Source organism: Coregonus clupeaformis, chromosome 31 (genome assembly GCF_020615455.1).
Source record: "Coregonus clupeaformis isolate EN_2021a chromosome 31, ASM2061545v1, whole genome shotgun sequence".
Classification (NCBI taxonomy): domain Eukaryota; kingdom Metazoa; phylum Chordata; class Actinopteri; order Salmoniformes; family Salmonidae; genus Coregonus; species Coregonus clupeaformis.
Genome location: NC_059222.1, coordinates 10,405,263 through 10,419,181, shown reverse-complemented (window position 1 = coordinate 10,419,181; position 13,919 = coordinate 10,405,263).

Below are 13,919 nucleotides of genomic sequence, written 5' to 3'. Positions count from 1 at the left end.
CCTCTGCATATAGATATATTTATTTATACTGTAAATTGGATATTCCTCACTGTAAATTCGCTCATACTCTACAGTTCTATGTCGACTTATCTATTTTGTATATAATATCCGTAAACTTTGTGTACATTTCTCTGTCTGTTTCTGCGTCTATATGTTGTCAATTGCTAGCAGCACCATATCATAAGTAAAATTCTGGGTATGTGAATAAAAGTGATTCTGATTTTGATCCTGATGCAAAGATAGGCTTCTCTGATAAATCTTTGGAAAGCTACTGAATATATCAAATCAAATCAAATCAAATTTTATTGGTCACATGCGCCGAATACAACAGGTGCAGACATTACAGTGAAATGCTTACTTACAGCCCTTAACCAACAGTGCATTTATTTTTAACAAAAAAAGTGTTGAGAAAAAAAGAGCAGAAATAAAATAAAATAACAGTAGGGAGGCTATATATACAGGGGGGTACCGGTGCAGAGTCAATGTGCGGGGGCACCGGCTAGTTGAGATAGTTGAAGTAATATGTACATGTGGGTAGAGTTAAAGTGACTATGCATAAATAATTAACAGAGTAGCAGCAGCGTAAAAAGGATGGGGTGGGGGGGGGGGGCAGTGCAAATAGTCCGGGTAGCCATGATTAGCTGTTCAGGAGTCTTATGGCTTGGGGGTAGAAGCTGTTGAGAAGTCTTTTGGACCAAGACTTGGCACTCCGGTACTGCTTGCCGTGCGGTAGCAGGGAGAACAGTCTATGACTAGGGTGGCTGGAGTCTTTGACAATTTTGAGGGCCTTCCTCTGACACCACCTGGTATAGAGGTCCTGGATGGCAGGAAGCTTGGCCCCAGTGATGTACTGGGCCGTACGCACTACCCTCTGTAGTGCCTTGCGGTCGGAGGCCAAGCAGTTGCCATACCAGGCGGTGATGCAACCAGTCAGTATGCTCTCGATGGTGCAGCTGTAGAATTTTTTGAGGATCTGAGGACCCATGCCAAATCTTTTCAGTCTCCTGAGGGGGAATAGGCTTTGTCGTGCCCTCTTCACGACTGTCTTGGTGTGTTTGGACCATGATAGTTCGTTGGTGATGTGGACACCAAGGAACTTGAAGCTCTCAACCTGTTCCACTACAGCCCCGTCGATGAGAATGGGGGCGTGCTCAGTCCTCTTTTTTTCCTGTAGTCCACAATCATCTCCTTTGTCTTGGTCACGTTGAGGGAGAGGTTGTTGTCCTGGCACCACACGGCCAGGTCTCTGACCTCCTCCCTATAGGCTGTCTCATCGTTGTCGGTGATCAGGCCTACCACTGTTGTGTCGTCGGCAAACTTAATGATGGTGTTGGAGTCGTGCCTGGCCATGCAGTCATGGGTGAACAGAGAGTACAGGAGGGGACTGAGCACGCACCCCTGAGGGGCCCCCGTGTTGAGGATCAGTGTGGCAGATGTGTTGTTACCTACCCTTACCACCTGGGGGCGGCCCGTCAGGAAGTCCAGGATCCAGTTGCAGAGGGAGGTGTTTAGTCCCAGGATCCTTAGCTTAGTGATGAGCTTAGAGGGCACTATGGTGTTGAATGCTGAGCTGTAGTCAATGAATAGCATTCTCACGTAGGTGTTCCTCTTGTCCAGGTGGGAAAGGGCAGTGTGGAGTGCAATAGAGATTGCATCATCTGTGGATCTGTTGGGGCGGTATGCAAATTGGAGTGGGTCTAGGGTTTCTGGGATAATGCTGTTGATATGAGCCATGACCAGCCTTGCAGAACACATGCATATCAGGGAGTGAGATAAAGCATGCAGATCAGCTACACTACAGTATAGCCCAGATGCAAATGTTCTGCTAGAGCTATAGAAAGTAGTAGTCTCCTTTTCATGGTACATAACAGCAGTGTGGAAATGATATAAGTTAATTAATGCAAATAGCTCTGTCTCTCTCTCCAAGCTCAGGATATGAGTGTTTTTGTCACCTGGTCATTATATTTCCCATTATGTCTCTGAATCATCTCTCGACTACCGCATACATAATGCAAAGTGCATTTGCATAACAGTCTGATCACCCGTCTGTGGGAATCATCATGTAAATGTGTGCACGTGTGCAGTAATTGACTCCATGCTAGACCATGGATTGCCTGGATGACATTTTAGAATGCTGGAAGAGTCAATGAGGGAGTTCGATTAATCTCGCCCGGGCACCGGTGTAGGCGTGTTCTGCGTCAGCTGAAAGTTGATTGCATTCGATTTGGAATCAAGCTGCCTGCCGGGCGTGAGCCAGGTGCCCTGTTCAAAGCCCACAACGAAGATGGCTTCAAAACAAAAGTGACGTAATTAAGCACGTGTAGTAATTAGTAGGATTCTGTGTTTTCCCATGTAAAAGTGATTGCTTTTGATAAAAACGCTTTATCTGCCTTCCCAATGAAAAATAGAATAGAAAATGTAAACATTTATTTTATGGAAAATATGTGTTGTATGTTTCTGGACGAAGCACCATGCTTGACAACATAACCTAGTGGCACAGATTAGCCTACTGTTTGATTTGAGAATGGTGCTCCTCCCTCCCTGCTTTCGCCCGATAACGTGACGGGCCTTTGCCGGGTGCCCCGCATAATCGAATCCGCCCATTGGAACTATCCAACCTTCTGATGGATTCAGATTGTGGTGAAGATATTATTCCGTAGGAGAACTGAACCCTCTGCCATGGTGTTATTTAGTTCATGGAGGTCATATGGTGCTCTCTTGCTTTTCCTTTCCGCTAAGTGTTTTGAAGCAGAACTGGATTGTAAACTCATCCAACAGCTGAGCTGAGCTCAGTTGAAGCCTTCCTAGAGTGTGTGTACATGTGTGCATGCTGTTTTTTTACTTCACTTACATTGGCTCTCAAAGATCACAGTGTGGTATGATGTATATATCTATCTATACCAGGGTTTCCCAAAGTCGGTACTGTGTCCCCCCCTGGGTCCACGTTTTGGTTTTTGCCCTAGCACTACAGAGCTGATTCAAATAACCAACTCATCATAAAGCTTTGATTATTTGAATCAGCTGTGTAGTGCTAGGGAAAATAAAAAAAACATGCACCCAGGGGGGGCCACAGGACCAACTTTGGGAAACCCTGATCTATACAATGACTCACTAAGCAGTCGTGTAGGATTTCTGATGGATTCTCAAAGAAATTCTATGTAAGAGAAGGCTATTTGTGATTGGCTCACTGATCTTTATCCTATCCCTAGTCAACGGCAGATGTCCACTAGATGCATATGCGTTTTGTTGGAGGTCTAGCCCCATATTTTCCATACTTTACATTTTAGTAATTTAGCAGACACTCTCATCCAGAGCAACTTACAGTAGTGATTGTATACATTTTTGTATGATGGGGACGTTAGCTAATTAGAAAAGAGGAGCATGTGCATGGACCATAGGATGACAATGCTCCCATCCACAGAGCACGAGTGGTCACTGAATGGTTTGATGAGCATGAAAACGATGTAAACCATATGCCATGGTCGTCTCAGTCACCAAATAATAATACCTGCCAGTCCATGAGAGCGTGTCCAGCCAAGCCAAGCATCTCAGCAGGATACGCGCTCACGCTCACGCTCGCACACACACACACACACACACACACACACACACACACACACACACACACACACACACACACACACACACACACACACACACACACACACACACACACACACACACACACACACACACACACACATGGACGCACACATGCATACACACATTCACAAATACTTTCTCTATTCCAGCGCTGCCTGCTGGAAAGCTGTATACAGCTGTGTCAACACTTTGAAGCTCTACAGCGCAGTAAATGTTGTCTTTGCTTCTCAAATTAACTTCTATCATCTCTATTTTTTCTTCCTCTAACAAACCCCCTCTAGCTTTCCCCTTCCCTGGTTAGTTCATAATGGGATTAAAGTCATAAACTGTATCTCGCTCTTCTATGATGGTGGCAGAAGGATTCCCTACTGTGTATATAACCTCAATGTTGTATGTAAGCCAGAGGTTCTTGCTGTGAGGCTGCCTGCATGAAAATAGACCTACTTATGAAAGTACATGATCATTAGGCTGTTTGTGTGAGAAACGTATTTTGTAATGAGTTGTTTGACGTATGGAAGCACATTCATCAACCAGCAGCAGAGTTCTTTGGTGTTGCATTATAAATCAGCAAACAGGACACTTCCATTGAGAAAATATTAACCATAACCAGCAACCACCGTTTCAGTGATGCGTCCTGCTCAACTGTGTACTGTATCGTTTAACAAACACTTCTCAAATACAAATCAGATCAGAATTCAATTGTACAGCAGAAGAAATGTTCCTGTTTGTAGAGGGATGGGAGGTGTCCTGTCCAGCAGCCTTGCTCTACTTTAGGTCTAAGGTCATCACATTGCGAGAAGGAAGGATGTCCCCCACATTTCCCTTTTCCTCCAGCTCTCCCACTCCCTCGTCTGACCGCTTCTCCCTCTCCCTCCCTCTGTGAGAAAGGAAGCTTAACACATTCACTTCACTGTGTATGGTGTAGTGGGTACACTACAGCTGTTTTAATTTGCTTTAGAACTACGGTGGAGTACAGTAGTTCTTGGAGAGTAGATGGGCATGCTTTTCCCCATGTCCGATGAGCCTGAGCTATGAGCAGTTTCTACCCCCTAAACGTTGTAAGACGAAAACACACTGGTTACTGTAAAAGGGCACTGATTTGATCTAATGAGTGTGGATGTGGATGGCTGATCTGTGATCTGTGACAAGATGGGTGGTTTATCCTTAAACTAGGCTGACTTAGTGGCTCATCACATTCCACATTCGTTACAAATATATCACAATATTCCCACACTGCCGTGAATCACTGCCATGGGTTTCAATCTGATTTCTCTGTCAATGAACCGATTCTCACAACTATTCAACCACAGTTGTTGAGTCTGCTGCCAGTCATGGACATGCTGTAGCGGACCTCAGTTCAGCTCCCAGGCAGGGTGGCAGATGAATATTATCATATATGACGGCTCAGCACAGCCTAAGTTAACTCGCACACACACACATACACAACCACACACACACATTGGCCCATGTTAACTCGGTCAGCTTCCCACCATTCCCCAGGACTGATGCCTTAATCTGGCAGGCATATGCTGCCTCAGGGAACTTGCCTGCCTCCAGCTAAATATGGAATGAAGAGCATCATGTGGATGTTCCTTTAGCCTCTGATTGTGAACAAAAAACATAACATTAAGTTGGACAGTTTGGCTGGGGGTGGGGTGGAAGGAGGCTCATTGTAAATCTAAATGACTAAATCCAAGACAATAAAGTCATTTGAAAATGAAAAAAGGTGACAGAAATGTCATGGGGGATGGACTACAGCTGTACCTTAGCAACGACAATGCATTGAGACCCATTACATTAGTCTTTATTGATTTCAAGAAAGAGCAGGAATTGTGTCTGATTGAGAGTGCTTTTCATTACTCCACCCTTCCCCAACCACACACAGCAACCTTTTTAAAGGGAGTAAAACTGGGGGGGAAACAGAGCCTTTCCTGGACCAGGCCGGACATCTGTTCTCAACACAGGAAATCATTCCCCAAAATGGAGGCCCCACACTCTCTCCCTGTGTGTGTGTGTGTGTGTGTGTGTGTGTGTGTGGGGGGGGGGTCTATTCTCGCTCTCTGTTCTTCTCCCCTGATGAGTGGTCCTCAGTGCATCGTTTAAACCAGCTAGCATTACTCTCTGTATCACAGGCAACCTCTGTTGTAGCTGAGATAAAACAGCTGTGTCACAGTGGAAGAGAAGGAGAGGGAGAGAAATAGAGAGATAGATAGAAGGAGGGGGAGAAAGAGAGAGGAGAAGTGGAGCAGAAGAAGGGGAGAGAGAGAGAGAGAGGAAGAGAGAGAGAGGAAGAGAGAGAGAGAGAGAGAGAGAGAGAGAGAGAGAGAGACCCCTATCCTCCCGGCCGGCTCGGTCCTCCCCTCCAGCTCCGTGGCTTGATGACTCATTGCGAGCTCACAGAACAGAGCTCCGGGCAGCGGAGCGGAAATGGAAGAAAACTAAACTCCCTGCCGACCTGGCATCTTTTCACTCCCTCCTCTCTACATTTTCTTCATCTGTTTCTGCTGCTAAGGCCACTTTCTACCACTCTAAATTCCAAGCATCTGCCTCTAACCCTAGGAAGCTCTTTGCCACATTTTCCTCCCTCCTGAATCCACCCCCCCTTTGATACTGTGAACCATCAGATCCTCCTCTCCACCCTCTCCGAGCTGGGCATCTCCGGCGCGGCTCACTCCTGGATTGCGTCCTACCTGACCGGTCGCTCCTACCAAGTGGCGTGGCGAGAAGCTGTCTCCGCACCACGTGCTCTCACCACTGGTGTCCCCCAGGGCTCAGTTCTAGGCCCTCTCCTATTCTCCCTATACACCAAGTCACTTGGCTCTGTCATATCCTCACATGGCCTCTCCTATCATTGCTACGCTGACGATGCACAACTAATCTTCTCCTTTCCCCCCTTCTGATAACCAGGTGGCGAATCGCATCTCTGCATGTCTGGCAGACATATCAGTATGGATGACGGATCACCACCTCAAGCTGAACCCTGGCAAGACGGAGCTGCTCTTCCTCCCGGGAAGGACTGCCCGTTCCATGATCTCGCCATCACGGTTGACAACTCCGTTGTGTCCTCCTCCCAGAGTGCGAAGAGCCTTGGCGTGACCCTGGACAACACCCTGTCGTTCTCCGCTAACATCAAGGCGGTGACCCGATCCTGCAGGTTCATGCTCTACAACATTCGGAGAGTACGACCCTGCCTTACACAGGAAGCGGCACAGGTCCTAATCCAGGCACTTGTCATCTCCCGTCTGGATTACTGCAACTCGCTGTTGGCTGGCCTCCCTGCCTGTGCCATTAAACCCCTACAACTCATCCAGAATGCCGCAGCCCGTCTGGTGTTCAACCTTCCCAAGTTCTCTCACGTCACCCCCCTCCTCCGCACACTCCACTGGCTTCCAGTTGAAGCTCGCATCCGTTACAAGACCATGGTGCTTGCCTATGGAGCAGTGAGGGGAACGGCACCTCCGTACCTTCGGGCTCTGATCAGTCCCTACACCCAAACGAGGGCATTGCGTTCATCCACCTCTGGCCTGCTGGCTCCCCTTCCTCTGCGGAAGCATAGTTCCCGCTAAGCCCAGTCAAAACTGTTCGCTGCTCTGGCACCCCAATGGTGGAACAAGCTCCCTCACGACGCCAGGACAGCGGAGTCACTCACCACCTTCCGGAGACATTTGAAACCCCACCTCTTTAAGGAATACCTGGGATAGGATAAAGTAATCCTTCTATCCCCCCCAAAAAAAAAAGTGTAAAGTGGTTATCCCACTGGCTATAGGGTGATTGCACCAATTTGTAAGTCGCTCTGGATAAGAGCGTCTGCTAAATGACTAAAATGTAATGTAATGTAAATGAGTAGGAGAAAGAAAGAGGAGGATCGTCAAGGGTAATCTGGAGGTTTGATTTGGTGTGTAAAGGAGGATGGGATTGCTTCTATATCGGCCTAACCTCTGCTCACTGTCTTCTGATACAAACCTCATCATCTCCCAAAACTGACACATCATTCAACTGGCAGATTCTCAACTGTGCCACAAAATAGTTTTCTCCCCTTAAGTTCATAATATTGTGTGATTTGAAATCTAAACTGCTTTGTGCTTCAAGCTAAGGGAGGTCTCTGCATATCAGTAGGACTCTATGGGGTCTTTCTGTGAAGTAGCTGTAACCATCCACGCTCGAAAGCAGTGAGGAATCTTCATTCATTTACCCCTGCAGCCTTCGTGAGAAGACCATACATTTTCTATTCCAGTAAACGATTGTCGCATGTTCATTACAGACAGATGTGGATATCATGATCCATATCATCTTATGGACTGTACACTACATGACCAAAAGTATGTGGACACCTGCTCTTTGAACATCTCATTCCAAAATCATGGACATTAATATGGAGTTGGTCCCCCCTTTGCTGCTATAACAGCTTCCACTCTTCTGGGAAGGCTTTCCACTAGATGTTGGAACATTGCTGCGGGGACTTGCTTCTATTCAGTCACAAGAGCATTAGTGAGGTCGAGCACTGATGTTGGCCGATTAGGCCTGGCTCACGGTCTGCGTTCCAATTCATCCCAAAGGTGTTCAATGGGGTTGAGGTCAGGGCTCTGTGCAGGCCAGTCAAGTTCCTTCACACCGATCTCAACAAACCATTTCTGTATGGACCTCGCTTTGTGCACAGTGGCATTGTCATGCTGAAATAGGAAAGGGCCTTCCCCAAACTGTTGCCACAAAGTTGAAGGTACAGAATCGTCTAGAATGTCATTGTATGCTGTAGCGTTAAGATTTCCCTTCACTGGAACTAAGGGGACTAGCCCGAACCATGAAAAACAGCCCCAGACCATTATTCCTCCTCCACCAAACTTTACAGCTGGCACTATGCATTCGGGCAGGTAGCGTTCTCCTGGCATCTGCCAAACCCAGATTCGTCTGTTGGACTGCCAGATGGTGTAGCGTGATTCATCACTCCAGAGAACGTGTTTCCACTGCTCCAGAGTCCAATGGAGGCGAGCTTTACACCACTCCAGCCGACGCTTGGCATTGAGCATGGTTATCTTAGGCTTGTGTGTGGCTGCTCGGCCATGGAAACCCACTTTATGAAGCTCCCGACGATCAGTTATTGTGCTGATGCTCCCAGAGGCATTTTGGAACTTGGTAGTGAGTGTTGCAACCGAGGACTGATGATTTTAAATGCTTCAGCACTCGGCGGTCCCGTTCTGTGAGCTTGTGTGGCCTACAACTTCCCGGCTGAGCCGTTGTTGCTCCTAGATATTTCCACTTCACAATAACTGCACTTACAGTTGACCAGGGCAGAAATTTGACGAACTGACTTGTTGGAAAGGTGGCATCCTATGACGGTGCCACGTTTAAAGTCACTGAGCTCTTCAGTAAGGCCATTCTACTGCCAATGTTTGTCTATGGAGATTGCATTGCTGTGTGCTCGATTTTGTTCAACTGTCAGCAATGGGTGTGGCTGAAATAGCTAAATCTACTAATTTGAAGGGGTGTCCACATACTTTTGTATATATAGTGTATGTGTATTCAATGTGCATGTGCATTCGTATACAATGTAGGACTAGCCTAAATATCATGATATGATAAAGAGAAAGAAACTAATGAAAAAATAAAGGTAAAACATTATAAGGGTATATTGCCTTTGTGTAAAGGAACTTTCAACGTGGCACCGTCATAGGATGCCACCTTTCCAACAAGTCAGTTCATCAAATTTCTGCCCTGGTCAACCATTGACTTCCTGTAAAATAAAAAAAAGACATGTTTTTATTGTCACATAAACCAGATAGGTGCAGTGAAACGTGTTGTTTTACAGAATCAGCAGTAGAAGTACGTCACCCCTGTAGCAAATTAGGGTTACGTGCCTTGCTCAAGGGCACATCAACAGTTGTTTTACTTTGTCAGCACAGTTATTTGAACCAGCAACCTTTTGGTTACTGGCCCAACACTCTAACCGCTAGGCTACCCGCCTTCTTCATTTCAGTATGTAATAGTTATGTCATGGCCGTTCTACTGTTAACACGCGTCAGTGTGGAAATTATGTAAAGGGTGTGGTGAAGTGAGGTCAGTTTCCCATAATTGTTACGCAATCCTTTGGCAATCCATGACACGGGAGGGAATCCAATGTGTTCCAATCCTCACAGTATGGTTCATGGGATAACAGTCATTGTGTACTTATCAGTAACTAAGGAGAGAGGGGAAAAGGCTAAAGTAGTGTAAGCCAACAGTATGGGGCCAAATTTGAATTGTTATACTCTAAGGGGTGGATCTCTCCCAGTACTTGGTTGTTTTTCCTTGGAAATCCATTTAGTTCTCACTGTATGCTGTCTTTCATCCTATCCACTCCCACCCCCCAAACACATTCCTCCAGAAAGATGAATATATGAATGTCATATCACCATTAAATGACTGCGTAGGCACGAGTGGGCCTGGGTGGGTGCAGGCCCACCCACTGGAAAGCCCCCCCAATCAGTGTTCAGTGTTCCAAACAGGACATTATTTGTTATTTTACCTAAGTACAGTACATGACTTGGGCAGGAGCTCACTGGAACCAGCACCTCAACATTTATTCTGATTGAGTTCCTGCACCTCCTATAGAATATTAGTGCAATAGTATTGAGGAGCTCCTGCACATAAATATAAATGGTACCTGCACCCAAAATGAGTCCTGGAACCTATTTCAATCCAAGTCAAGCACTTTCCTAAACATGCATACACCATCAGATATAATTCATAGCAAGCAGTAAGGAGGGGGTGGGTGGGAGAATGAAAGGGATATATACTGGCAATAATAATAATACATTTTATTTGGCAGATGCCTTTCAGGACACTCAAGGACATCTTACATCAAGTCTAGTGCTGTACATAAAATATATCATTTAGGCCTATGTTATGAATTTGAATTATGCTTGATTATTTACTGGGAAAAAAACAATAACAACAAATTGTAAAAAAAAAAAAAATCATCTTATCAATTTCAAAATAATGGGCAGGTTCTGGCACTTGTCACTTCACGCTGATACCATGTGCAGTAAACAGTAGCTATCACTGTGTAGGCTAGGCTACACTGTGTAGGCTAGTTACCATTTTCTAGCTAGCTAAGACTCACTAGCCAACTTGGCTAGCAAAAACAAGTAAAATGGCTAAACATAGCTCACTGTTAAAACATTTTTTCAAGAGACCGTGTATAGAAGAGGATGTTGGAGAATTTGCCATGAAGGGCCTCCAGTCCCTCTCTATTTCAATCACTGATTACATTGATCTAATAAAGGGCCTTAAAGACAGTTTCAGTACATTCAGAGACAATGATCAGCACTACAATGCTGTTTTCTCTGCTACCGGATGGCAAGCGGTACCGGAGCGTCAAGTCTAGGTCCAAAAGGCTCCTTCTACCCCCAAGCCATAAGACTGCTGAACAATTAATAAAATGGCCACCCGGACTATTTGCATTGACCCCTCTATGCATAGTCAATATATCCCTACCTACATGTACAAATCACCTCGACTAACCTGTACCCCCGCACATTGACTCGGTACCGGTACCCCCTGTATATAGCCTCATTATTTTTTTTTATTTTTTTTTACTTTAGTTTATTTAGTAAATATTTTCTTAACTCTATTTTCTTAAAACTGCATTGTTGGTTAAGGGCTTGTAAGTAAGCATTTCATGGTAAGGTCTACACCTGTTGTATTCAGCGCATGTGACGAATACAATTTGATTTGATTTGATTTATGAAACACTTTCAGAAATCATGAAACACGCTTCACTTCGACTCGAACTTAATTTAATTGGAAATATAACTTTACCCTATGCTTCTCCACCCATGCACTATAGTTAGGCCCCTATAGGCATTTAATTGATATCACACAATACAATGTAGGCGCACTTGATCTCCCGCGCTCAGCAGAGAATTTCACTCGGCTTGCATTTTGACTCATAAAGTGATCTCGACTAAGAAAAGGTTGGTGACCACTGTTCTAGTCTATATAGGCTATGGCTGCCTAGTGTGATTATTACTGTTATATCAGGGCATTATGTTCTAGTCTCATAGTCTATTAATTATAGGCCTATGGTTTATTATGTTTAGGTCTATGTGAGTCCTATGTTAAACGCAAGAGTCATGGTAGCTGGTAGCTTAGTGGGTAAGAGCGTTGTGCCAGTAACCGAAAGGTCACTGGTTCTAATCCCCGAGCCGACTAGGTGAAAAATCTGTCGATGTGCCCTTGAGCAAGGCACTTAACCCTAATTGCTCCTGTAAGTCACTCTGGATAAGAGCGTCTGCTAAATGACTAAAAAATGGATTTATGTAAGCCTACAAGACTATTTGGTCTGTAATGCTAAATCACACGTTAGAAGGTTTGTTGTGTGCGATCGATTACAGTAGGGTATATGGTAGGTTTTTATGATAATTGAATGATGATTTGAGTGCCCAAATTTTGGACCATCTACATTTTTGCTGGCCCTGCCATCAACTGATTTCTGCCTACATTACTGAAGGACAGTTGAAGCTTGTTGCACAAAAAGAGACTCTTTATCTTACATCACCGCAATTTTTCAGAAGTTTTGAATATGTTTGAAATAGGATAGTATGTATATATACAGCACCAGTCAAAGGACTGGACACACCTACTCATTCAAGTGTTTTTCTTTATTTTTACTATTTTCTACATTGTAGAATAATAGTGAAGATATCAACACTATGAAATAACACATATGGAATCATGTAGTAACCAAAAAAGTGTTAAACAAATCAAAATATATTTTAGATTTGAGATTCTTCAAATAGCCACCCTTTGCCTTGATGACAGCTTGGCACACTCTTGGCATTCTCTAAACCAGCTTCACCTGGAATGCTTTTCCAACAGTCTTGAAGGAGTTCCCACATATGCTGAGCACTTGTTGGCTGCTTTTCCTTCACTCTGCGGTCCGACTCATCCCAAACCATCTCAATTGGGTTGAGGTCGGGGGATTGTGGAGGCCAGGTCATCTGATGCAGCACTCTATCACTCTCCTTCTTGGTAAAATAGCCCTTACACAGCCTGGAGGTGTGTTGGGTCATTGTCCTGTTGAAAAACAAATGATAGTCCCACTAAGCCCAAACCAGATGGGATGGCGTATCACTGCAGAATGCTGTGGTAGCCATGCTGGTTAAGTGTGCCTTGAATTCTAAATAATCACAGACAGTGTCACCAGCAAAGCACCCCCACACCATAACACCTCCTCCTCCATGCTTTACGGTGGGAAATACACAATGCGGAGATCATCCGTTCACCCACACTGTGTCTCACAAAGCCACGGCGGTTGGTACCAAAAATCTCCAATTTGGACTCCAGATCAAAAGACACATTTCCACCGGTCTAATGTCCATTGCTCGTGTTTCTTGGCCCAAGCAAGTCTCTTCTTATTATTGGCGTCCTTTAGTAGTGGTTTCTTTGCAGCAATTCGACCATGAAGGCCTGATTCACACAGTCTCCTCTGAACAGTTGATGTTGAGATGTGTCTGTTACTTGAACTCTGTGAAGCATTTATTTGGGCTGCAATTTCTGAGGTTGGTAACTCTAATGAACTTATCCTCTGCAGCAGATGTAACTCTGGGTCTTCCATTCCTGTGGCGGTCCTCATGAGAGCCAGTTTCATCATAGCGCTTGATGGTTTTTGCAACTGCACTTGAAGAAACTTTCAAAGTTCTTGAAATCTTCAGTATTGATTGATCTTCATGTCTTAAAGTAATGATGGACTGTTGTTTCTCTTTGCTTATTTGAGATGTTCTTGCCATAATATGGACTTGGTCTTTTACCAAATAGGGCTATCTTCTGTATACCACCCCTACCTTGTCACAACACAACTGATTGGCTCAAACGCATTAAGAAGGAAAGAAATTGCACAAATTAACTTTTAAGAAGGCACACCTGTTAATTGAAATGCATTCCAGGTGATTATCTCATGAAGCTGGTTGAGAGAATGCCAAGAGTGTGCATTAAGGCAAAGGGTGGCTATTTGAAGAATCTCAAATATATAATACATTTTGATTTGTTTAACACTTTTTTGATTACTACATGATTCCATATGTGTTATTTCATAGTGCTGATGTCTTCACTATTATTCTACAATGTAAAAAATAGTAAAAATAAAGAAAAACCCTTGAATGAGTTGGTGTGTCAGAACTTTTGACTGGTAGTGTACATAGGTTAAATGGAATTAATGAAACATTTTTATGAGGGGGATGGGTTGTCTGTCACCACCGGGGCGGAGCGAAGTGATGACGTATGGTAAACGTTTAGCCATGTAGAGAATCCGCGATCCTTCTTTGCATTGCATTGGACTGCAT